The sequence below is a fragment of the Capsicum annuum genome, chromosome 9 (assembly GCF_002878395.1).
Source record: "Capsicum annuum cultivar UCD-10X-F1 chromosome 9, UCD10Xv1.1, whole genome shotgun sequence".
Classification (NCBI taxonomy): Eukaryota; Viridiplantae; Streptophyta; class Magnoliopsida; order Solanales; family Solanaceae; genus Capsicum; species Capsicum annuum.
In genome coordinates this window covers 20595542-20619555 of record NC_061119.1, presented here as the reverse complement: position 1 = coordinate 20619555, position 24014 = coordinate 20595542, and positions in this window count along the sequence as shown.

Sequence of the window (24014 nt, the reverse complement as noted above, 5' to 3'; positions counted from 1 at the left end):
TACTCTGGTGGAAATATAGTTCCAACAAACACAAGAAATACAAAATGAGCAGCAAGTTGCTAGTGAATTGAAATAGTCCTCACACGGCATCACTAAATATTGATTTTTGTGTTTTGAACAACAAAATGAAATGAATAATAAAACAACTATGTTAGTGAATCGAAAGAGCCCTACACGGCTTCACTAGACTTTTTGTTTTCAACAACACAATGATACCAAGATTACAAGAGATAGAAACTTGACACACAATATTTATTGACCCAAGAATACACATCTTACTCTTGTCTTAACTGAACACCTCATAAGAACGAGGGCATAATTTTAAACTAGGGAACTCCTCTCCAGTCCTTTGTGTGACTTCTAAAATTTTTGCTAGTAAATCTGGGAGCATTATTGGGGAACACCAGAGTAAGGAAAAAAATTAGGATAACTTTTCTTTCATATAGGAGACACCATAACATACATTAGAGTATTTCAATGAAACATTCTGACTCTATTGCATGAACTAAAACATGAAGAAAGAAATACATTCCTATATGCCTAGTAGCCTCATGCATATAAGTGTGGCGCGCTACACACCCATAAATAAGACTCTACCCGACGCGATTTTGCATTCACCCTGGGAACATGAACAGTGATTTGATACCAAGTTTGTCACTACCCGAACTGAGGCCCTGGCCATAATGAGCATTCTGAACCATGAAGGCTCAGGACGCCCTTCTCTATTTAGAAATCATGCACAACATTCATATAATAAAACAAAATGCAGAATATAATCGTATACAGAAACATGGTAATAAAGTCTGAAATCTGTTCAGTTTATAAGATGTAATGCAAAGCCCAACAACAACTAATCATTGTCTAAACCAGTCTGTGAAATCTCTACTACAAAATCAAAAGACAACTATCCGAAATCTGGGATAAGGCCCCCAGTAGACTAAAACCATAATAATGATAAATGTCTAAAATAAACTAGGCCTTCTGAAGTATAGAAGGCTCACCAACTATTACTCTTCACTCCTATCTTAAAGAATATACTACTTATTAGGACCCCTAGATTATGCCTCAGTACCTGGAAGGGAGGGGGTTCAATACAGATGTACTGGTATGCATAGCAAATCCAAAATAACAATTTATATTCAACATATATGAGAGCAATTTAAAAATATTTCATAAATAAGGCATACGGTAAGAAATCACATGGGAATATTTAAAAGACTCTGTAAAAATTATCTGATCTCTGAGTCACTCTTTCTTTTACTTCTGCGCTAGGTGGTGTACCCTACAATCTGTAATCCCACGGTCTATATGGGATCTGTCATTAACTCAGCAGCCAAGCCCCAAACCCAAGTGTGCCGCAAGGGTCGGAGTCTCTGAATCTACTACGCCACATGGCCGTCGCCAGTGTACAGTAATAATCTACCCATATCAGCAAATACGATTTCAGGCTAAGAGTTACTTATACTCATGCCTTCTTCAGGTAACCACCTAACTCTCTTTATGCCCATTTTTAGTTCTTTCAACATGTATGCTCTGAAAATATACTCAAAAATCTTTAACTCTATTATGGCATACACATATATGGTATCGTGATACCATTTACTTCCAAGTAACATTCTCTGAGCCATTTATAACAAATTATATCTCTATTTTGAAATCATGAAATTTAGGACCACCATATCAACAATTCTTTCTAGAAACTCATGCTTTAAAATACAGGTTAAACCATGCAAGCAATTCTCTTTATCAATAATTCAACAAATAATGGTGGTCATGTCCAAAGTCTCTATCTCATGTAATTCTTCTTTTTAACACAAAACATAGTTATATAAAGACACCCTCTCAACAATTCTAAATCAATGTTCAAATAATACTACATTGAGAAAACATCTTTGAAATCAAAAAATATGCATTTCATCTCTTTTCCAACAAAACCAAAATCTTTAATTTATCACAAGAGAGGGAGTCCATAATTTATGCTCTCAAACAATCTTTAATCTCAATCTTCATACATATATGTATACATGTAAATCAATTTAAGGGGGAACGGCCTAAGGACCAAATCAATAATACAATTAAACATTCATAATGCATAATAAAATCATGTATTTCAAAACTCCTTTCTAAAATCATTCCTGAAAATCTTTAAATCATGATCTAGTATTTCCAAGCCTATGTAATTTTTTTTCGAATAAACCCTACGTACCTCAAATTAATTAGTTTAAAAAGAAGAACTCGAATCTTGATTCGTTCCCTGGAAATCTTAAACTTAAGGCTTGATTTTCTTAAATTTCTTATTTTCAGAGAAAACCCTAGTTTGATCTTATTTTGAGAGTGAAAAGGTTATTTTTGATGTTGTAAAACTAATAGTGATTGATTAATAATTCTTAAGGGGTTATTTAATTTGTGTGAAAGACTTTTGGAGTGAGAGAAAGACCAAAATACCCCTAAGGAACCAAAAAAAATTGTATAATTGCATCAGTTGACGACCAGGTTTGACGGGCCATCACTCAGGTGATAAGTCGTCACTCAGGTCATCAATTTTAGGATAGTTTTCACCATTCACTTCCTTAGGCTAACGACTAGGTCTAACGGGCCATCACACAGATGATAAGACATTAGCCTCGTTGTCACGCTTCAGCAGACATACACTTTGAAGTAAAATGAGCATAACTCTCTACTTAGATATCGGATTAAAGCACAACCAGTGGCGATGGAAAGAGAATTCAAAATACTTTTAATTAATATATAGTAGGCCTCCTAATTGGTTATATACAAAGAGTTATGATCGATTGAAGTTGGCATAAGTTTTGACGCTCACTCAAACTCAAACGATAGGAAAGCTTTCAACTCATCCTTGAGTTAGGGGACCTCTATGATCTTGATTCATTCTCAAATAGATTCGCACACTACATAATTGATTAACATACCAAATTTTCGTAGGATTTATGGATTTTGGATTATCTACGCATAGAAATGATAGTTTTTGTTGTAGCCCGAAATGTGAGGTGTTACATCCATGTTTGCCGCAAGAATTGAGGTGCATAATCTCTAGTATGCCAAAAGCACATAGCAAGTATATAATCTATATTTCAGAACATAATAAACCCGCATAAAAAATACGATTTTCGGCAATGAGTTATCTGAACTCGTGCCTTTTTCGGGACCATATAACACTTTTTAAGCCCATCTTTAACCTCATAAAATCATTGTTCATGATAATTAATGTTCATCTCTTATTCTATTAAGGGAATTTCATAATAAGGTATCATTGTACCTAGAGTTGCAAGACATATCATATCATACCATATCATATAATATAAAATCTATAGAACTTCTTATTCAAAAACTTATTATTAACCATCAAGATGATTCAATTATCACAAAAGAGTTCTCTTTCAAAAAGGACATATAAGTTATGTCAAAACAATTCACTTTCACGTCATAACTCTTAGGTGGTCGTCTCATCATAATTCATACATGTTTTATGAGAAACAAGTCTTTTGATGTACATAAGATACTCTCTTATAAATCATACGAGTAATGAGTCCATAATTTTATAAAAGAGCATTAGAAACATAAATCTTTCCATATTCTTTTAAGAACCTACAAAAATTGTAAAACACATAATTCTTGTCATAAAATTAGGGTTTACAGTTCAGAAACATCAAAATTCATAACATAAACACATAATCAAAATCCCAAACTTGTACAGAAACCTATAGTAAATGCATATTTTCATCATAAAAATGGGGGTTTCATAATTCATGTTTTTCAATCAATTTAAAAGTCCATAATCATAAGAAAGAAGTTTTAATAAACCATGCTCTTAAATCGGTTCTCAAGATTCATAACATGCATAAATACATAATACACTTTGAAATGGATAGAGAAATCTTACTTATGTCCATGAGTGTTAAGATAGTTCTACTTACCTTTTTGATGAACAAAAAAATTCACGATATCTTGAATCTAAGCATTGGAAGTATGGATTTTGAAAGAAACCCAAACTTCTTTCTCTCTTGAGAGTGGGGAGGAGATGAGAAACGGATATCTAATGACCAAATAGCATTTAAAGTATGATTTGAGTAGTGGGGGTAGGGTTTGAGGTCAGTAAAATACCATAATACCCCTAAAGAATCAAAAAGAAATTGCAAGAATTCTTCAGTTGACGACTTTTTTTGACGGCTCGTCAATTTGGTGACAACTCGTTATCCTATTCCTCAATATCTATATGGTTTTTTCCATTTACTGTTAAGGATGATGACATGGGTTGGCGTCCTGTCACATAGATGACGGCTCATCACCTTAGTTGTCACTTTCTAGTACATAGATACTTCCAATTCAAATGAGCATAACTTTTTACTGCGATATCGGATTACGGTGGAATCAGATGTTTGGTAAGAAGACTCGATGATCTTCCATTTGATATATAGTAGGCCACCTAAATCCTTATATTATATGAATAATGATCATTGAAAGATGACCCACATCCACTAAAACTCAATCGGTAGAAAAGTTCTCAACTCGACTTTGAATTAGGAGATTTTTATTATCTCAATTCATCTACAAAGATGTTTTACACTATAGAAGTGATCATCACACTTATATTGAGGTAGAATCATTAGTTTCTGGTCTATATGCATACGAACGACGGTTCAAATTCTAACTCAAAAATGTAGGGTGTTACATAGTATTTGTATTAGTTTTTTATTTTCATCTCCCCATCAATTTCAGATATCTTTGAACATTTGTTTCACACATTATTTCATCATCCAGCAATCCCAAATTCTCCTCTTAAACTCAAGCTTAAAAATAAATCCAAGAGAATTGGCTCAAGAATGAAGCTTAATTTCCTCCCTTCCGGTCACTAGTTTCTCAACGTATGGAGGTATGTAAGGTTTTCTTGATTCATAGATATATTCACTTATAATTATATCTGCTATCTCTATTCAGTTATTACTTTACCAGTTATCCTTGTGACTAAATTGGAAACTTGTGCAATGAAATTCGAATTATCCTTTTTATTTGGACATTTTTTGAATACACTGCAGATTGGTGATGAATTATATGTTTGGTACTACTTGGGATTATATTTGAAATGAGTGTGAGGTGGCAATCAATTCTCTTCCAAAAATTCAAGCTTTGTTCATAGTGTCAATGGATGGAGTATAATAGTGAAGTGAGGTTCAAATCGTTTGGGTCTTCATTAATGGTGTTGAGAAATGGTTGTGGTATTGAAAAAAAATCACGGTTGTATGAGAGAGATTGTTGAAAGTTTTAGGAAGGAGATTTTGAAAAATGAAATCCCGTGATTCTGGGATACAATGGTGGAATTGCCTACATTAGATATGTATCAAGAGTAATTTTTAATTTGTGTGATTTTATGTAATTTTGTAAATACTGATATGGGATTATATGTATTAATGACCCTAATATTTGGAGATTTGTCTAATTTATCGATTTTTTAAAAGGTGAAAAAAGTCGTTCAATAAATTTAAGGAAATTTTGATAATTCAACTTTTATATTAGGCTCTTCCCACTTAGAATAAGTATGACGAGTGTGTGCAAGTGTGTGTGTCATTTTTCAAAAAAGCTTTTTGGAAGAACTATTTCCACCATATCAAACACTGTAGCTAGCCTAGCTACTTTGCAAGGTTAGATGAAAACATTAACTGGATCCCAAAATATACTTCACCAACACACTATTATTTTTAAGAAAATTTGACCGAGAAAAATATGATGAAAAGCTACACAGATGTTACCTGAAAGCTAATATGGGTGTAATAATAAGAACTTTATCCCACACAAATATTATGCTAAAATTAAGATATAACATAAGTAGTGCCACAAATTACTATATATAGTATATATTAAATCTACATATGCAGGTGGCTGAGACATCAAATGTTCAATTTTAAGAAATAACAAATTATTCTGATGAATCATCAATATGATGATACAATACTATGCCCAATTTTCTAAGAACTCATTTGATTTAAACAGAAATATTAGAGATTATAGTTTCAATAAAGACATGAAAATGAAATTTAATCTTGAGTTTGATATGGGTATATAATAACCAAAAAAATGATTTAAGACATATTGACTTTTGCTAATAGACTAATCAAACACGGAATATATGTAATACCAAATTAGGTAGAAGCACTAACCAGATCATCAAAGTAAACTTGATCAAATTAGCAAGCTTTTTCATTAGGGAGAGTGGCACTCGGAGGTCCAACATTGTGATTAGTCATATTATTGAGATCCAAGCTATAATTACTTTGACTGTGATGACTTCCACCGTTAAACTCTAGGCTAGGCATATAATTAATGCTCCCAATAATTGGACCTTGTAGTCTTTCTGAACCCGACATTCCAAAAAATGGTCCATATTGTTGTATTCCACCACCACCCCCAATGTTGCAGATTTGAAACATCAGTGTGAAGAGAAGGCATTGTCCCAAATTTTTTAAAGTAACTTCGTTGTTGAGAACCACTTGATGATGCCTGACCTGATGAGTGAGGAACAGATTTTCGCTCTTCTGGAGCTCTCCAATTGTTGGTATGACATTTCTGGAAGGTGTTTAAAATAATGAAAAGAGAGATAAATCATGTATATATTTATCATTTGAATTCATTGTTATTTAGCCGTTCTTGAAACAACTTAAGTCATTTCTAATAGAAGATATTTTTAGTGTTTGGTAATTGATGAACAATTAAAAAAACTGAAACAACTTGAAATAAACATTGGCAGTAATAGTATTTCATTAAACTACAAAATAAGAGAAACTGAAAACTAATAATTAACTTCCATCACTAAACATGTAATAAAAGTCAAATCACTAAAGCTATTTAAAACTAGATTTAGATTTTCCTCAAAATATTATTTAAATGAATAACGCACAAAAATATAAAGAACTAAAGCAAATAATAGCTGAAAAGCGTAAAGAATTAAAAATAAGGATAGAAAGACTATAGGTAGAAGGTATAAGAAAATAAGTGAACATTTATATTTAATGTTAGAAAAAAAAAGAATTAAAACTAGAAGATAAATTGATAGCTATGTTGAGAATAGAAAACGAAAACAAAGAAATAGATAGAAAAAAGGAAATAGAAAAAATAAAACAACAAACTGTAGAAGAAATAAGAAAAATAGATGAAACTAAAAATAGTAGGATTGGTGAATTAGAAAAAGAACCACAAACGCTAAAAGATCTATATGAAAAAAGACAGAAAGAAAAAGAAGAAAAAAATAAAGAACAAAAATTATTAAATGAAATAAATCAATTTAAAGAAAAATTAGAAATAAACAATAAAGAAATAGAAACAAAAGAATTAGAAATTAATACAATAGATGTTGAAGAAACAGATAATTATGATTCTGAAGGTAGTGAAACATATACAGAAATCTTAACAAATACAAAAAATTTAGGAATCAATGGAAAACAAAAAGTAATTAATGAAGAAAATTTAGAAAATATAAACACAGAATTAAACACTCTTGATAAAAAAGAAGATGAAAATATAATATCAAGAACATCAGAAATAAGAAAACCTACATATCATAAGAATAAGTTTAAAAGATATAATCTAAAGAATGAATATGACAAATGGACACCAAAACAAATAGTTAATAAAAATTATAACTTTTTAGACTTAGATTGTGTAATAGATACAGAAAAAATAATACAATTATGGATAGAATATATGACAAAATAATTATTAGATAATAATATAAATATAATAGATGCACCAGAATATATTGAAAGAACATTAATAGGAACAGTGAAATTATGGTTTTTAAATCTAACTGAAAATAGTAAAAGAGTACTACGATTTGACAAACCCACAGAAGGAACATCATCAACAACTACAACTAAATTAACACCTATAGAATTATTAAAAAAGTATGAAACAGCAATAAAAGAAGAATTTAGTAGCATGCCAACAACAGAAGAAGAACAAAATGAAGAGAAAGATACAAATAGGAATTTAATGTTAAAATTACCAATATGTAATATGTGCTATATAGATGAATATACTTGCGCATTTAAAGAATATTTTTATAAAGGAGAATATAATACAAAAGAAAGTAAAGAAATAAGAAAATTATATTTTAGTAAATTACCTGAACCATTTAGTTCAAAAATAATAAAGAATTGGGATGAAGCAAAATAGTAGATACTCTAGGAGCAAGAACAAAATTTTTAAAACAATGGTATAGAAATCTATGTGAAAAATATAGAGAAGAAATAAAAAAGGGAAAAACATTAATAAGAAATTTAGCATGTTGCAAAGATAAAATAGCACCTCAATTTGGATGCGAAGAAAGATATTATAAGAAAAGAAAAAGACATAAGAAATATAAGAAATACGAAAAATTAAAATATAAGTATAAGAAACCAAGAAAAAGATATTATGTAAAAAATTATAAACATAAAAGACCATATAGGAAAAAGAAATCTATAAAGAAATGTACTTGTTATAATTGCGAAAAATTAGGACATCTAGCTAGAGATTGTAAATTACCTAAAAACCCAAAAAATAAACAAATATCAGAAATAAAAATAGAAAACATAGAATATATACAGATAGATTATACAGATTACGAATTAGAAAGTGAAGATAGTATATATGAAATTTCAGAGAATGAAATAAAAGATAATGAAATAGATAGTGAACTAGACGAATTAAATGACTGAAGAAGATATACAAATAAACCAAATGACTGAAGAAGATATAAAAATAATAACAAAAGAAAAATATTTAAATGACGAAGGAACAAATCAAAAAATAATATTTGATAACAATGTATTTGATGATATAAAAAGAAAAGAGTTAGACTTAAATGTAGAAAAAATATTTAAAATACCAACAATAAAAAATATATTTACTAGGAAAAAGGAAGAATATTATGTAGTAAGCCAAAAAGAACATGTAATAGACTGCAGATATGCAAAAGGTAAAGCTATTTACCACTAGTAACAAAAAGGATAATAAATAAAGAAATAAATGATATAAAAAGTAGAGACCCAATAAAATATGTACACCTTGGAGATACAGAGATATTGATAAAAGCATGTTGTAGAGAAGGAATATATACACCAATAGAACTATATTTAGCAGATAATAGGATTATACGACCTATATAAAAAAGTATAATAACTGCCATAAAAGGAAATTTAATATACCAAAAATTTAAATTTATAATAAGTGCAAATTATTCAGTAGCAATAAAAGATAAAAATATAGATAAATCATTGGTATTATATTGGAAAATATCAGGAATAGAACTAACCCCAGGAAGTAAAATATTTACAGCAAGATGTAAAAATCTATATGTGTTAACTACAAAACACAAAATAACAGGAAAAAATATAATTAATAAAATACAAATAGAACGTCCTTTTGAACAATTCGTAAAAACAATTTATAATAATGATCATAGTTACAAAAATATAGACATAGAAGAAGATTTAGAAATAATAAATGATAGAATAAGTACAACAAAAAGAATAGCTTATGAAAAACCAGAATCATCAAGTTCATAAAAAAGAATAAGTTATGAAACAAGTTCAATAGTTAATTTAAATCAATATTACATAACAGGAACAATAAATCAAAAGGAATATTTAATACTCTTAAATACAAGACAAGAAGAAAATTATATAGCAAAATATCTAGTAAAAAATGAGTAAATAAAATCCGATAATAATATATGTCCAGATCTACCAAGAAGCTTAATAGACACTTAAAATATAGCAGAAAAAGAAATAATAATACGAGTTAGAAAAATAAAAATAGAATTTGTAATAAAGGAAGAAATGCAAAAAGCAGACATAATATTAGGAATTAAATGGCTAGAACAAGTAAAACCATACAATATAGAACATACACAATTATCTATAACATATAATAGAGAAAGATTATTCCTAAGAAGAGCTTTAACATGATATGAAGATATATGTATTAATGAAGATAATAGTAGAAGGATATTAGAGTAGATATTATACGCCTATGATAAATACACGAGCAGAAGCTAATTTATGTAGAACTGGTCGTATTTTCAATAAATAAAAAGGAAATAACTATATTTTCAATAAATAAGATAGAAATAATTAAGAAAAAATTAGAACAATTATATAGTGAGGATCCATTAAAAGGATGGAAAAAACATAAAACCACTATAAAAATTGAATTGATAGATTAAAAAAAGCATAATAACCCGGAAACCATTAACATATAATTTTGATGATTTAAAGGAATTTAAAATGCATATAGAAGAATTATTAGAAAAACAATACATACCAAAAAGCAATACTTAACATAATAGCCCAACATTTATAGTAAATAAACATCGTGAACAAAAAAGAGGAAAAAGTAGGATGATTATTGATTACCGAAATTTAAATGCAAAAACAATGACTTATAATTACCCAATACCAAATAAGATATTAAAAATAAGGCAAATAAAAAGATATAATTATTTTAGTAAATTTGATTGTAAATCAGGATTTGACCATTTAAAGTTAGAAGAAAAATCTAAGGAATTAACCGCATTCACGGTACCACAAAGATTTTATGAATGGAATGTACTACCATTTGGATATAGAAATGCACAAGGTAGATATCAACATTTTATGGATAGTTATTTTAAACAATTACCTAATTGTATAGTATACATAGATGATATACTATTGTATGCAAAAACTAAAGAAGAACATTTAAAATTATTAGAACAATTTACAGATATAATAGAAAAATCAGGAATAAGTTTAAGTGAGAAGAAAGCAGAAATTATGAAAAATCAGATAGAATTTTTAGGAATACAAATAGATAAAAGTGGAGTCAAAATGCAACAACACATAGTTCAAAAATAATAAATTCAGAAGAAGAATTAGATACAAAAAAGAAATTACAATCATTTTTAGGATTAGTAAACCAAGTAAGAGAATATATACCAAAATTAGCAGAAAACTTAAAACCATTACAGAAAAAATTTAAAAAGGATGTAGAAAACAAAATTACTTTGTAAAGAGTTACAAAAATTACAATTTCCAGATGACAATAAAAAATTTACATATATAGTAGAAGCTGATGCAAGTGAATATAGTTATGGAGGAGTACTCAAATATAGGTATGAAGAAGAAAAATTAGAACATCATTGTAGATATTATTCAGGAACGTTTAACGAGACAGAAATAAAATGGGAAATAAATAGAAAAGAAATATGTTCTTTATATAAATTTCTAATAGCATTTGAACCATATATCGTGCATAACAACTTTATTGTTAGAACATATAATACATAGGTACGATGGTGGCTAACAATAAAAATACAAAATTCAGTTACGACAAAGAAAATTCGGAGACTAGTATTAAATATACTGAATTTTACATTTACAATTGAAGTAATCAATACTAACAAAAATATCATTGCAGATTACTTATCAAGACAAGCTACTCAAACTGATTTACCAATGGAAGAGGCTGATGCCAAAGATACGCAGACTGATTTATTGCTCCAAATGTTTAAACAAATGGAGTTATTACAAGAACGAGTTATTACACTAACTACTGAAGTTACAAATATAAAAGTGCAAGTCGAGCACTATAGAAAATAAGATACTGTGCAGGAAAGCACATTAAAAAACTAGACCTAGAAGGTGACGATGAGAAACACCTTAAAACTCAAATTACTGCCGAAACTTCAGTTACAGCTGCAGGAACATCTAAAGGGAAAAATATAGTCATTCAAAATAGACCTGAAATACCAAAGAAAAAGAATTATAACCTTAGCCAAATATTTTCAAAATTATCTACACCAAATATACAAAATTTAGAAGCATTTGCACCTCCCCAGATACATACCTATTCTGAATCACTTACCCTAGAAAAACAGACATACAATTATTCTTCTTGTAAATACATTGACAACATACACACTTTACAAACCTTATTAAATACCAAACCTATTCAAAGTGAAAAGCTAGCCGCATAGCAAAAAAGATATATTACCCAGAAATACCAAAATTATAATAAACTTATTGCCTTACTAGGAACAAGCCCAAATTTTATTAAGTCATGTTATTATTATGGATTATTATCTACGGTTTACACAACCAATGGAGAAGAGTTAGCTGGAATCCCTGAAATTCACAAAGAATTTATGACTTACAATAGAATTACCAACAGACAATTATTCTATGTTCGATTTTATTCGGCACCAGCAGAAATGTTATTTGACGAAATTAAACAGACTATTAATGTGGTCAAAATGGGTATGACCAGAGATTATATTATTCTGAAAGAAATATGTGAACAGACCGAGATACCAAAAAAATAGATACCAACAGTTTACCGCAACAAAAGAGTTATTGGAATAAGCAATATATTATCAGAGTTACTTAATAATTTTTCAAATAAAAAGCCGAGACCATGACATGGAAGAACTTAGAAAATGGGGATTAACACTCCTCAGACCAGAAGAACAACCATTAACAAGATCTATCAGTAAGGGAAATATTTCAGAAGAAGCTATGGATCAATTTTGTGAAAAAGTTGGCCAAAAATACAAAGACCACATATGCAGCAGATGTAGTGGCAAGCACAACTTTATTCCAGATGTGATGCTATGCTGACAAAAAGTAAAGAAGATAACCAAAGCGGATACGGAAGAAAGAGATAAAGACAAAAGACATGTGAATAAATTTACTTTATGTAAAAGATTTTGATGTAAAGTATTAGGCATTTAAATTTTTTTTTGTTATTTAGTGCTTTATGTCAAAGTCTTCTTTTAAAAAGATGATGACTTTTTTGTTAGCAGTAATTAGTCTATCCTAAACTAGTATAGGGTTTGATTTTTCAAGTCATTTTTTAGGAAACATCATATGTAAATTTCAGTTATAAATAGAAGAACCGAAGGCAGTGCAAAAGCAAGCCTTCATGTGTTGGAGCAAAAACTCTCTCTCTTATCCACAACAAATATTTTGCTTATTCATTTAAAAAACAAGTATATTTTAATGAAAAAATCTATGGAGGAACAAAACTTAGGATTATCAAACTTACCAGAACAGGTATATTTATTTAGTATTATGAATAGCTAAATTCATAATTCCTAACAATCATGATATAATAAGATAAGTTCATGTTAGTTAATTTATAGTAGAATTATTCGAAGAATAGCATGTTAAGAAGTTTATTAACAAAGTGAAAACGGAGAAAAATCCCTAAGAACTATGCCATCCTAAAGGTGAAACAAATAAGGCAAGAAGCCGAGGTGGGGAGTAGCTAGAGTTGAGGCGCTATTTAAGGGAAATGTATCTGCATTACCATGCTAATGGTGACCGACGAACATGTTATTTTAGAATGATCTAGTATATAGTAATCTAATATGATCATATTTTGTTATGTGTATGATTGAAGGGAATATTTTGAATATAACAATTTTATGAAAAATGAATAATTATTTATCTGACGAAATGGTAGATAAATTTAAAATACTTATTTTGTATTCACTTAAGCATATAAAAGTAGTAGATATAAGAAAAATCATGTTACAAAAAGCATTTGGTAAATATTATATGACTAGAATAAATTACATACCTTGCCTACCTAACTACTCTTAGACAAATACATGGAAACTTAAGATATAAAATATATAGAATTTCTTAATGAAAATATGCAAGAACTACTTAGACTAAAACAAGCAACTGAAAAATACTATGAAAAAACGTTTAATCAAACTTAAATGACAGATGATATTAAAATAGTTGTTTTATAAATATACTTAGAGATATAGAAATCATAGACATAAAGAAAATAATATGGGAAAAATTACAAGATTATGAAGAGGAAGAATTATTAAACAGTGTAGAAAACTTACGCATATATTATGAACATCAATACTATTTAGATTCAGATGGATATTATACAGACTAAAAATGTCAGAATATATTAAGAAAATTAGAGAAAACCAAGAAGAGCTACATAAAGAAATTGATTATAGAAAACAAATTAGAGAAATAATGGAAAATCTAATAGAAAAATTAAAATAGATAGACAAAACCTTGAAAAATTTAGAAAAAAGCAAAGATAAAAGTTTCGGTAGTTTAAAAAATTCATTAAGAAGAGAACAGGAAAAAATAGTTAGTAGTATTAATAACCTCAAACAAGATATTAAATATAATACAAGTAGAGTAGATTATTATACAATTACTTTATAAGAATGAAATGATAAACTACGAATATCTAAAATACTGGGAACAAAAAATGGAATAAATAAGATAAACGGAAAACCTAATAAAAACGAATTTAATTGAATATTTTAAAACAAAAGATATAGAATATTTAGAATATCTTAAAAATAATATAGAAGACTTATAAAAACTAAGAGAAAAAGCTAAAGAATATTATAGCAAAGCATTTAATCAATTACCATTTAATCACCCCTCAAAATATGAATATCAGTAAAATTGAATATATTAATAAAATATATGAAAATAAAAAATACAAAAACGAAGAAAAATAGTTAATGAATATTACTACAAAGCATTGAACAATTACATAAATTAATGGATACATCGTTTGAAAATAATAAATTATTAAAAGAAATCGAAATCCAACTATATAGTTTATACCAAGAATAAAAAAGATTACATAGTACTAACGAGGATCCTAGAACACTAGATAATTTGATTACGATAATCTCTAATTTAGAATATGAATTAATAAAACATCTTAAGTCAAGAAGATAAAAATGAAAAATATTTCAATCGCTAATATTCAAAAAATACATTATATAGAAATAAATACTTATTACCCAATAACTATTTATTTCTTAATAAAGTTACCGCACCTAATCCGCACCCCCCTACAATTGGTATGGGTGTTAATAGTGGTTAGAACGCGATAAGAGATTGGGAAAAGGCTCAAGTATGCTAATAAACTTAATAAAATAGATCACATTTGCCACTCGTAAAATAAGGTAGGAGATGATAAATAATGAAGGGCTTAGATAATGTCACGTGAAAAAATTTGATAGTAGTAGGACTCTTTGTAAGTGATTAGTGGCACGAATGAACCAAATATGTTACGGCAATGACATAATAAAATCAACTATTAAGGAATGACAAGGTTGAGCAATTTATGAAAGTTCAATAGTGTATTTTAGATTTTCCCAAGAACTTATTCCATGTATCTAGCAACAACATTAAACTCGAAAGGATTAACACACCTTGGACAGAGAAAAATCAATGAATATTGATAAAATAATTTAAATAACAAGCAAAACAAATCAGGAAAAAAACATAGTTTTTTAGGATGAAATTGTTCAAGAGAACCACTGTTGTAATATAGTTTTGGAGTAAGCTAATTCTTGCATTTATTTCAATATTAAGAACAAGACTAGTAATGTAATGAACAAAACAAGAAGAACAATAGAGAACAAAATAACAAAAGAGCAATATAAGATAAGTATCTTTTCTTTAAAGTATATAGAACATCTTCCTCAAGACCTCTATTTATGGTATTACATAGGGGGTTTCAAGAGGTGTCATAATGTAACGACCCGAAATAGCCTCCCAGGACATCACACAGTGCTTAAGGCTACAAGTAGCCCCAAGCTATCTCTTTGAGCATGTTTCTACTTTGAGTTAATTCAAACACTAGCATAGTCATATCATATGAAAGGAAATACGGAGAAAATGCTCGATCCAAATGATCAAGCAATACCGGAAAACCACAACACAACCACAATCTGATAACTAGTCTGACAAAGCCTCTACTAATTCATGAACTAGAGAGCCATTGGGACAGGTACCCAACTGACTCAAAATGAACTGAAAGTAACAACATAGTCTCTCAAATGCTGAAATGTCGGGTGATAGGTCCTCGAACCATGAGAACTCACCATTGTAGGGATGTAGCAACAGGTACTCGAAAGTAATTGACGAGGCTGGGACTGAGCACCTGAACCTACATTATAAGACAATGTAGCACATAGACATTTATGTGGATCAGCACTTGGGAATGTACTGAGTATGTGGGGGTGCATTCATTTATAAAAAACAACATCAATACTCTTTAATCAAATCATGCATGCAATAAGTAATGACTCACAGGGCTTGAATAAGTATTAAATGTAAAGCTCATAAATCATGTAGAATGGCGCATGTAACACAAATCTCGTGAGTCATCATAGTTTAACTTTGAAATTGGTAATTTTCTCTTATTCTCATTACTCAAGGCTAAAGGAAAGTGTTAGCAGTACTTTCAACTCATGAATATGTCTCATGGAGAGTAAAACTTCTTCAATGCTCAAGAATTCATAAATCTTTTGAACTCAAATACTTGGAATTCGAAATCATATAACTTTGGAACATACTTGAACTCATTTTATTCACGTTAGTAAAATATTTCATTCCAAGATTTAGGGAAAAATGCTCATATCAAGGGAAAGTATTTTAGTTTTAAAGGAAAAAAATATCTTATCTGAATGAAAAATACTTTAGTTTAGGGAGTTTCTCTTAACCGACATAAACCATGCGAGCTACACGGAGTCCAATATTTTTTACTCCTAAGGAAGAGACCTTACATTGGGGAGAGGCATCATACTCTTTCCAGGGAGTATAACCTTGGTCCAGTGATCACTAAAAAAACTTGGCCTCAGGCCCAATATATACTCAGCCTTAGGCCCAATAATAATCATAAACACGATCTCAAGCCCAACCTACAGTGGAACATAGTTTTGGGGTAAGAAAACGTAGTAACTTACCCGCTCGGTGCTAAATACTAATCCCTTTAGATTATCTGCGCTCATCTAGTAAAAATCCACTTTTAGAAAATATATCATGGTTCACCACGAACCCAATAATCAAATCAGTACTCTCATATAGGTAAGTGGATTTCAAAGCTCAATGACCATTACGTCAAAACATTTCTCAACAATATCAGGATACCCAAATCATGGGTGCTTATGGCATAATATTTCATAAAATTGCAAGTCTCAAGTAGGGTTTAATAACTCATAATTCAATCTCAAGTTAAAACTCATCAAAAGCATAATAGATAGCATATAGATTCATAACCCATGTAGAAATCTGGAAATTTCAGCAATTTGTCTCAAAATCTTAACATAGTTATATAATTCAACATCTCAAACATTTCAACTATTAATTTCTCAAGGATTAAAATCATGGGGTATAAACCCAGCTACAATTTCTCAAGAAAACATGTAGAAATCATGCCATTAGATTCTTAATTCATGCGAAACATCAAAATCTTACAACCAATAACAATGGGTGAAAACCCCTAATTCAATTTTATGTAAAATCTCATAAATTGCAGAGAAATTGTAGTTTAAATAAGCCTTTGGGCATAAGGGTGAAAGGATTACCCTTTTTCAAAATCCCACATACCTTAGATTATGAATTTGGATGAACGAGCTTGCTCCAAACTCTTCTTCTTACTCTTGAGAGAGTTCTTGCAACCTTTGAACTTGGGAAACTCAAATCTCAACTCAATTTGTAGAATCCATGGTGAGTTCTTGGATTTATTGGAGAAGGATTTTAGATTTGCTCTTGAGGGAGAAACCCTAGCCTTTGGATGTTTTGGGAGATAATGAGGCTATCAAGTTCGTTTGAAATATATTAGGTTGATAAAAGAGTGGAAAAGAATGAAAAACTATTTTAAAAATGAGCTAAAAATATTGAACGGGGTTTGTGACGGTCGGAGCGACGGTCCATCGCATGTCTGATGGTCCGTCGGGTTATCCGTCGCACGATAACCAGAAAAGGGACCTACTGCCTCAATACGACAGTCGGATCGACGGTTCATCACAGGTCTGATGGTCCATCAGATCATCCGTCTCTCGATGGCAAAGATGAGACCACACTACCTTAGTGGCGATGGTCTCAGTGATGGTCCATCGTAGCCTTGACGGTCCGCCGTTCTGGCCATCGCACCTGGGCCTGGAAATGGAGTTCTACCTTGGTCGCGATGGTTCGAGTGGCGGTCCGTTGCAGACTCGATGGTCTATCAGATCTTTCATTGCACCTGGATGGTTCAGACAACTCTCAGTAAAATGGCCATAATTTCTCACCCCGATACTGGATTTGGACGAAATTCATATCATTGGAAAGATAATTCAATATTCTATATGAGAAATAGTCAAATTTAAGAAAATTATATATGGTTTATAAACCAATCACTTGGGAAGTCTTTTCTCAATCTTTTAGGGATAGAATTACACTTTGCTTGACACCCTCTACGGCTCAGACTATGAGGGAACTTTACGGGGTCTTACAATATCTCTCCTTTAGAAATATTCGTCCTCGAATGTTGTTAGTTAGACTAGAAACACAGGAAAAACAAAGTACACATAGTTGAAGCAATTTGCTAAATGGCTCAAAATCAGTCTAAACTCTTGAATACCTCAGGAATTGCAAGAACTCATTCAAGAATAGATGCATAGTTGAACTTTATATTAGAAGGGCTAAATTAAGGAACTACAATACCTTCAGATTTATCTAAACTCACAGAAAAGGGGTATGGGTACTTGTCTAGCATATTTGATTTTGCCTCCCAAGTAGCGCCCTCAACTAATTGGTTCCAACACAATACTTTGACCAAGGGAACCTCTGTGTTCCTCAGTCTACGGATCTGAAAATCTAGGATCTCAATAGGAATCTTATCGAATGAAAGACTGTTCTGAATATTAGCACTCTTTGAGGGATCTACTATAGCAGAATCACAATATGCTTTTTAAGCATAGAGAGATGAAATACAGGATAGACAGCTGATAACTCTATGGGCAACTCAACCTCATAGGCCACCTGACCAACACGGCTCCAGACTCTATACGGGCCAACATGATGGGGACTAAGCTTTCCCTTTTTACCAAACTATTTCACCCCTTTCATAGGTGAAATCTTCAAGTATACCAAATCACCTACTTCAAACTCAAGATCTCTTCTGCTCACATCGGCATAAGGCTTTTGATGACTCTAGGTGGTCTTTAACCTCTCTCTAATCAACTTAACTTTATCCAGAGCTTCAAACACTGCATCAGTCCCAGTCACGACAGATTCACCCACTTCAGATCAACCTATGGGTGATCTACATATCCTACTATACAAAGCCTCAAATGATGCCATCCCACTGCTAGCATGGTTACTATTGTTATAGGCAAACTCTATCAATGGTAAATGCTTAGCCTAACTACCTTTGAAATCAAGAGAATGTTCCCTCAACATATCTTCCAGGGTCTGAATAGTCCTCTCAGCCTGATCATCTATCTGTGGATGAAAAGAGAAACTCAAAAGAACTTGGGTACAAAGACCCTGCTGAAACGCCCTCCAAAATTGAGAAGTAAATTGCGTGCCCCTATCCTAAATAATGGACAAGGGAACTCCATGCAGCCTGACTAAATCCTGGATATACAATCTAGAATAATCCTCCATTGTTTAAGATGTATGCTTGGGCAAGAAATACGCGGACTTAGTCAGCCTATCCACAACAACCCAAATAGAATCATGATGATGATGCGAAAGAGGTAACCTAGTCACAAAGTCCATATTCACCACCTACCACTTCTAAGTGGGTATTCCAAACTCTTGCATCACACCACCAGGTCTTTGGTGCTCTACTTTAACCTGTTCGTATGTTCCACACTTTGCTACGAACTCATCTATATCCTTCTTCATACCATTCCACCAATAGATCTGCAATAGGTTGTGGTACATCTTGGTAGCGCCGGGATGAATAAAATACCGCATACCTTGCACTTCAGCAATAATCCTCTGCCTCAGATCATCAACACAAGGAACACATAATCTACCTTGCAATCTCAACACACCATCTCCCCCTCCGGATAAAACATCTACCTTTTGTCCCTTAACAAACTTATACAGTCTGACAAAACTAGGATCCCTATCTTCCTTCTTCTTCACTTCCAAAACTAAAGAGGATTCAAAACTACTCTGCCCCAACGTACTCCCCCCAGCTGAATCAAGCAACCTAATACCCAATCTAGCTAGATAATATACATCACAAGCTAACTCCTTCTTGCTTTTCTCTACATGAGCAACACTACCCATAGAGATACAACACACTACATTAGACTTCCTAGGGTGATACAACACACCCATATCATAGTCTTTTAACAACTCTAACCACCTCATCTTCCTAAGGATCAACTCCCTCTAAGTAAACACATACTGCAGGCTCTTATGAACAGTAAACACATCAACATAGACACCATAAAGGTAATGTCTCCAAATTTTCAAAGAAAAGACCACAACTACTAATTTAAGATCATGGGTCGGGTAATTTTTCCCATGCGACTTCCACTGCCTAGAGGCATAGGCTATAACCTTACCTCTTTTCATTAACACAAAGCCCAAGCCAACCCTAGAAGAATCACAATACACCACAAAACCATCTATACCCTAAGGCAAAGCCAACATAGGGACTAAAGTAAGTTGAGTCTACAACTATGGAAAACTCTTCTCATAGGAATCTAACCACTGGAACTTAACTTTTTTTTAAGTCAACCAGGTCATAGGAGATGCAATAGAAGAGAAACTTTCAACAAAACGGTGTAAGTAACCCGCTAGACCTAAGAAAATTCTAATATCAGACAGAGAGATGGGCCGAGGCCAATTCCTTACAACTTTTATCTTTAGGAATCAACTCTAATACCTTCGACTGAAATAACATGACCCAGAAAGGCTACAGACCTTAGCCAAAATTCACACTAAAAGAATTTCGTGAACAACTGGTGATCTCTGAGGGTTTGCATGACAATTCTAATATGATTCGCCTGGTCATTATCATTATGGGAGTAGACATGGATGTGATTTATGAAAACTATTACAAACATATCAAGATATTTCTTGAACACTCGATTCATGAGGTACATAAAAGCTGTTGGGCCATTGGCTAGCCAGAAATACATTACGAAAAACTCAAAGTAACCATAGCGGGTTCGAAAGGCTGTCTTTAGAATATCACATTCCCTCACTTTAAGTTGGTAATAGCCAGATCTAAGGTCTATCTTTGAGAAATAACTTGCACCTTACAACCGATCAAACAGGTCATCAATTCTCAGAAGAGGATACTTATTTTTTATTATGACATTGTTAAGCTGACGATAGTCAATGCACATACGCAAAGAACCGTCTTTCTTCCATAAAAATAGTATAGGTGCGTCCAAGAAGAAATATTGGGCCTCATGAAACCTTTGTCTAAAATATCTTTGAGTTTCTCTTTCAACTCCTTAAGCTCCGCAGGTGCCATACGATATGGCAGAATAGAAATAGGCTGAGTATCAGGAAAAAGGTCAGTCTTAAATTATATATCTTTATCGATAGGTATCCCTAAGAGATCTTCCTAAAAAAATATTTGAAAACTCATTAACAATTTCAAATGACTGAATAGTTAGAGCCTCAGACTTAATTTTTTTTTACTCTAACTAGGTGATAGATATAACCCTTGGATATTAAATTTCTGGCTTTGACATAGGAGATAAAATGACTTTTGGGAGATACTGAAGTCCCAGACCAATCAAAAACTGGATCATCAGGGAACTAAAACTTAAATGTATGGGTATGACAGTCTAAAGATGCATAACAAGAATGAAGCCAATCCATACCCAGAATAGGTCAAAATCCATCATGTCTAACTCTATCAAATCCTTAAGTATGACTCTATGAAGAATAGTAACAGGACAATCTATATACACTTGTTTAGCGACAACGGATGCCCCTACAGGTGTGGAAACTAGGAAAGGCTCAGGAATCTTTTTAGGACTCATTTTGAAATTTAGTGCTACAAGTGGGGTCACATAAGAGAGACTTGACTTAGGGTCCAACAACACATAGACATCAAAGCAAAAGACATGGAGCATACTGGTAACAACATCGGGAGAGTCTTTCTGCTTCTGACAAGATGGTAAGGCATAGAATTTATTCTGGTGCAGATCTCCAGCAGTGCTAGATGAAGCGCTCTGAGTAGGGATGGGACGGGGTACGTGAGCTGGTGCACTAGTAGCCTATGCTTAAGGTCGGGCATCTCTGTTCCCCTGTCTAGCGTGAGGACAATCTCTAAATCTATGGCCCTACTTGCAATAACAAAAATAACCCCTTAGATCTATGAAACACTCACTGGGATGATACCTAGCACACTTAGCACAAGAAGGATAACAAGGCCTTTTACCAATACTGTTGTGTTACCTAGACATAAAGGACCTGCCCCCTTGCTTCTGCCAACCTCAAGGCATGGGAGCACTAGCTAATGAAGGCACTGGTATAGACAAATGTCTCCTAAACTGAAGGCGGTTTCCTTTATGGAACCTAGGTTGACTAAAATCATGTTGTTCAGATATAGCTCTCTTATTACCCCTCACCCTATCTCTCTCCCTAATCTTATCAGCTTTTATCTACTAGGCATGCGTCATCTACCTAGCCAGATCCATATTCCGATGCAATATCGCAGTCTTACACTCCTTCAGTACCAACCCAGAAACACTGGTCTCAAACTTACTCATACTAGCTCGGGTGTCAGAAATTAAATCAAGAGCCTACTTGGCCTACTGGTTAAACTTCAAGAAGTAATCTTTAACAGTCATGTAGCCATTCCTCAAGTTCATAAACTCCTCAATCTTTGCTTTTCTTATCTTTACTAGAAAGAACTTGTCCAATAATGCATCATGGAACACCTGTAAAGCATAGGAGCAACAGCCTTACCTCTACCCTTCCTCTATGGTATGACCCAGTCATAAGCTATGTCCTTCAACCTGTAAGATGCCAACCCAACACTTTCTTCCTCAGAAATATCCATCACCTACGTGATCTTTCTAACCTCCCCAAGGTACAACTGTGCGTCTTCAGCTGCCTTAGACCCATAAAACTCTGGTGGATTCATCCGCATAGAATCATAAAACCTAGTCATAGCTACATTACCTCCCTGCTGATTTGTAACTATAGTCTAGTTATTGGCCTAAACATTGGCGGTGAGAGCTTGGGCTAACGCCTAAAAGGCGCTTGAAATTTTGCAAAAGACAGTCTCATTCAAAGGATCAACAGGTGGGGGTTACTCATTATCGTTCCTGCAAGCATTCGCTCTTTGAATAGGCATTTTTGAAATAGAAGAGCACAAATTATAAGATGAGAGAGACAATTGTAGGCACGGTAGCATTCGAAAGAAAGAAATAAATTTTCAAAAAATACCTTGAAGCCTCTTGCTCATTGATGTGGCACGCTACAGACCGATAATCAAGAATCTACTCAACACGACTAGTTAGACTCCCTAGGACTCCTTTATAACCTTAGGCTTTGATACCATGTTTGTAACGACCCAAAATCGACTCTCGGGTGTCACACGATGCTTCAGGCAATAAGTTACCCCAAACAAACTCTTTGAGCCTGTTTCTACTAATAACACTCATTTCAAGAGTAGATAATTCAAACACTAGCATAGTAATATCATATGAAAGGAAATACAAAGAAAATGCTCAATCCAAACGACCAAGAAATACCAAAAAACCTCAACACAACCACAATTTGATAACTAGTCTAACAAAGCCTCTACTAATCTATGAACTAGAGAGCCATTGAGACAGGTCCCTAACTGACTCAAAATGAGCTAAAAGGAATAACATGGTCTCTTAAATGCTAAAATATCTAATGATAGGTCCTTGAACCATGAAAACTTACCACTATAGGGATGTAGACAGAGGTACTCAAAAGTCACTAGCGAGGCTGGGAATGAGCACCTAAACCTACATTATAAGATAATATAGCACATAGACGTATATGTGGATCAACACTTGGGAATGTACTGCGTATATGGGGGTGCATGCATTTATATTAAACATCACCAATACTCTTTAATCAAATAATGTATGCAATAAGTAATGATCCATATGGCTTGAATAAGTATAAAATGTAAATCTCATGAATCATGTAGAATGGAGCATGTAACTCAAATCTCATGAGTCATTGTAGTTT